We start from the raw sequence: 5,168 nt of genomic DNA, 5'->3' as shown, positions 1-5,168 counted from the left end.
TATATATATATATATATACACATCATCATCATCATCTTCATCATCATCATATTCATCATCATCATATTCGTCATCATCATCTTCATCATCCTCATCATCCTCATCATCATCACCATTATCAGTTTTCCATGCTGGCATGCATGGGTTGGATGGTTAGACAAGGAGTTCACAGTTTGAAAAGCAACCTCACTAGTGCCAGTAGCACAAAAAAATGCATGCAGTGCATTCTGTAGGGTGGTTGACCCTAGGAAAGGCATCCAGCCATGGAAACCTTACCAAAACTGAGAGTGGAGCTTGGCACAGCTCTGTGACTTGCCAAATCCAGTCAACCCATCCAATTCACGCCAGCATAGAAAACAGATGCTTAATGATGATTGGAACAGTGTGAAATGAAGTGTTGCTCAAGAACACAATGTACTGCCAGCCTGGGAATAGAAACCACGATCTCATGATTGTGAGTGCAACATGCCACATGTCTTCACAAGATGATATTGTTACATCAAGTCAATTATGGTGTGTTCATATTGGCTTTGTGAGCCCAACTTTAAAAAGGCTGAAATATTTTGATTCGTAAAGCTACAGCTGAGTATTAATTCTTGTATTAAGCTTTTCCAAACTGAGAAATGTTACCAGGATGGTGCCACTGTCTGAGAAACTACCAAAGAATGGTTATACATACGTTGTTGTCATTTGAAGCCTTTGCTATTTTATCAAATTATAATTAATGATCAAGACCTTTGGCATTATGTCGTGCTTGAGAAAAAGAACTATCAAGCTGAGCAAAATTGCAGTCATGGAAGATACCGGTGTCGCGCAAATTGGCACATAAACACACCTCGGTGTCATGCAAATGGCACCCATGCCAGTGGCACGTAAAAGCACCCATTTTACGTGGTTAGCGTTAGGAAGGGCATCCAGCTGTAGAAAATCATGCCAAATCAGACTGGAGTCCAGTGCAGCCTTCCAGCTTACCAGCCCGGTCAAACTGTCCAACCCATGCCAGCATGGACAATGGACATTAAATGATGATGATGATGACTGAGAGGGCATAATTAAGTATGAACATGTATAAATTAGTACAAGAGGGTAGAGTACAAAAGGTTGTTCTAGATGCATATTCCATTGGGGAATCAAACTTTTGTTACTTTTGATGGATCCACTTACACATTTGAAAGTCTTCTGTGTATATATTTATCGGCCAGCATGGAATGGTAATCAGAAGGATGCAAGGATTCCAATATTTATTGTTTTGCCTAAAGCTTCATATTTGCCTATCAGTTGAAGTGTTCAGATATTTAGAAAGTTAATCCTCTCTGTGGATTCTACCCAGGAAAGTAATTTTAATAATCAGTTCCTGAGAACTTGTTATTAAGATTACCGAATTCTTTAGAGCCAGTTCCTGGATTCTTTTATATTTAAAGTCTTCCCTTGTCTAACGTATTTTTTTTCCATGGTGTAATGAGTGTAAATTGTTTAATTTTCTCATTAATTTGCTATAACTCTCAATTTGGCAGTCTTTTTTTTTTTAATTCTTAAAAGATAGACTTTTCGCTTTGTTTAGCTTTCTCAATTTTTGAAGAATTATGTGATTAGTCACTATTTATGTTTCTTTGCTGTCGGCATTGTACAAGTTTGATACTCAATAATATTTTGATTTGCATACTAACTGCTTTTCTAGAATGGCTACATAAAAGCTAATAGCTTGTGGAAGGAACTTCAGTAACGATTCTAGTAAGTTGTTATTATGTAATTGTAAATACATATTTGATTTCATGCCAAAAGCCAAAACGTTACATGGCCACCATTGGATAAAATATGGACCTCTCAACACCTCTTCTATAATATTTGTTGTTGCCTCAATGTTGTTTCTTAACAAATTTGAAGCATTCAACTTGTTTGCTGATGTTGTTCCAATTATACAATTATATTACAATTTATACTTCTATATTAAATTATCGATTATTGAAATAGAAATGAAAAACACAATGAGATGATAAAATTTATGGTAAGCAAGTTTGCTTGTTTTTAGTATCAACTTTAGTGAACACGGATGTTTATTAAACAAAATCTAGTAGAACTGTTTGGCTTAGTATTCGGTTATTTTAGTAATTGAACTTAGTAATCTGACTTTTACTAAATCTTTCTTTGATGTGTTTGTTTATTTCAGTGTTCTACTAACTGGGTTTCGCTGGAGTACTGCATCTGGCTGGGTGGTCAGGATACATAAAATGTGCTACATCTGGCCTGGTTATAAGTTTTAATCTTCGTAGTTTGGGGGAGTCGGTACTATATAATACTGGTTTAAATAGTGCCCTTTTTTTTAATTCTCTGTGTGTTTTCATGAAAGCTAACAATTTTTTTCTGAGAAGTGTGCCACCCTTGAAGGAATCCAGGGTAGAGGTGAACCCAGGAAGACATGGGATGAGGTGCTGAAGCATGACCTTTGAACGTTGGACCTCACAGAGGCAATGATGAAAGACTGAGACCTTGAGATTTTGCTAGTGTACCCCTTTAAACTGTTACTTAATTTTTATCAGTTGCAAAAGGATGACTTCAACAGGATTTGAACTCAGAATGTAAAAATCCTGAATCAACACTGCAGATACTAACTTTTGCCAAATTATGTCTATTTACATTGGTCCAAGACCAGAAATGTTTGTTGGAAGCAGTTGAAGGCTTTAAATTAATTTCATTATTTTATTGATGCAAGTTTTTGTTGACCGCTGGAGGATGAAAAATCAAAGGCGACCTTGGCAGAGTTTGAACTCCTCTTGGCCATTCGTCCCCTCACCCACAACAAAATGTAAAGTTTTTTCTTTTTTTTAAAACTTCCTTTGTTTATCTCATTTGTATGCTTTGAGTATGCATGCATGTCTGTCTGCCTGTCTGCCTGTGTAAATATGTAAGCATTTGTATTTGAAAGGGTGTTTGTACACACACACACACACACATACATGCATACACACATACATGCATACACACATACATGCATACACACATGAACACATGTGAATGTGTGTGTGTGTGTGTATTTCTGTGCGTTAGTGAGCCTACATATTACATGTATGTATGTGCTTGTGTCGCTGTTATATCATTTCCTCCCCTTTTCTATCCCCCACCCACCCACGCCAACCTCAACTTTTATTTAATTATTTTTATTTAGCAAAAATCTTCCTAATTTAATGTGACATTAATGTCAAAGGTGGTGTTTTAATTGTAGACTGTGTTGTTGTTATTGTTGCAGTTGTATCATAACTAGACTAACTTGTTCTTGTTGTTGCATTTGTTTAGCTGTGGCTGTTGTTGTTGTTCTTGTTGTTGTTGTTGTTGTTGTTGTTGTTGTTTTTCTTGCTGTCTGTTGCTATTGTCATAGATTTGCTCATCGCACATGTTCTTGTCACTGTTGCTATTGTTTGTTCTTTCTCTTGTTTGTTGTTGTTGTTGCTGCTGTGTGTTCCAGTGAAAATCAAACAAACACCACAATATTAAAATCAATCTAATATACCATAAACTGTGGCACCGCAGTAATGTTGAAGGGGCCTCTGCTTCTACTGAGCTGCTTGGTTTTATGCCCCACCTCCATTTAGGCAATCCACATGATTCTGTTGTCCTGCATCCAATCATCATCTCTCTGTGGTGCTGAGAGATTTCTAAATCTTGAATTGAGTTACAAATTCTTTTAGCATAGGAATAAAGCATTGTCTTCATCCCTGCACTGGTTTGGTATTTAATTCTTTGAATGAAGAATGAAGGAGGGCAAAGTTGGGTCTTTGCAGGAACTGAACTTGGAACATGGGAAGATGCAACTGAATGACACAAGGCATTGTCTATGCATTACTTTATTGTTTACATCAACCGATGATAAATAACTAGGACAACCAAAAACAACAGTGATGATGATGATGATGATGATCTATGTTGTAGTTTTTATCAAAATGAAACCTCACTCACCTCAAACAGGATATGCTGAAACTGTAGAAATGTTTTATTCATGATAATAATGATAATAATAATAATAATAATGATGATGATGATGATAATAATTGATCATAACGATGATGGTGATGATGATGATGATGATCATCATCAAAACAATGTTTTTAGTTACAGTTGGGGCAAGGCAAGAATTACTGAAAAATGTAAAAAAAAAAAAACCCAAACTTTTTTGTTTGCTGTATTTTTTTTGGTTTTTTTTTCCCCATCAAATAATTTCTTTTTGTAAAAAAGAAGAAAAATATATTTTTATTTAATCTTTAAAAAGCTTTGAAATTTTGTTAAAAGAACAAAAGTGAAATAAATTCTGCATTTTGTAGGAATGGTTGGAATACAGCTGACTCCTGCTGTTGTATGAGTGCTTGTGGTGTGGTTGTGGTGGTGGTAGGATGGTGGGATGGAAGTGGTGGTGGTACTTTTTGGTTAAGGTACTCTTTATGGCATTATGATTTTTGTTGTTGTTGTTGTTTGCAACAAGTCAGCCCTGATTGGACAGATCTGGGATCAGTGGCATTCTCTCATTCTTTTGCATCTTTAGGTAACCCTGGACAACATTATCAAATGGGTCACTTTCTAAGACATTAGGGTGCAATTAGAGAGATATTTGGCTGCTATTTCTAGTATCATATACACACATTCTTGTTGGTGTGGCATTATAATAATTATGGTGATGATATTAATGTATAGAGCTGATGTGTGTGGTAATGTTGATGATGATGATGAAGGTGGCTATAGTTATGAGAAGTGATGATGATGATTTTGAACTAAGTGGATAGGTTTATGGTGAAGAGGCTGATGGTGGCGGTGCCAGCGCTGGTGGAGCTGCTTTCTTATGAAGGACACTGTGGTATAACAGCTGCCACAAATCCATGGAACAACACTCCTATATTCTCACAAACGCTAATTAAAGGACTACACATGCACACACACACAGGCACTCTCACATACACACAGACACTCCTCTCACACGCAGACACTCTCACATACATACAAGCACTCCCACACACACACACAGGCATTCTCACACATATAGGCACTCTCACACACATATAAGCACTTTCATACACACACACACACACACACACACACACACACACATGCACATATCAATTATATATCTTGCTACTTCAGGCACACACACACACATGTACACTCATCTACATGTATATACATAT

The sequence above is a fragment of the Octopus bimaculoides genome, chromosome 13 (assembly GCF_001194135.2).
Source record: "Octopus bimaculoides isolate UCB-OBI-ISO-001 chromosome 13, ASM119413v2, whole genome shotgun sequence".
Taxonomy (NCBI): Eukaryota; Metazoa; Mollusca; class Cephalopoda; order Octopoda; family Octopodidae; genus Octopus; species Octopus bimaculoides.
Note: the sequence above shows the minus strand (reverse complement) of the source record.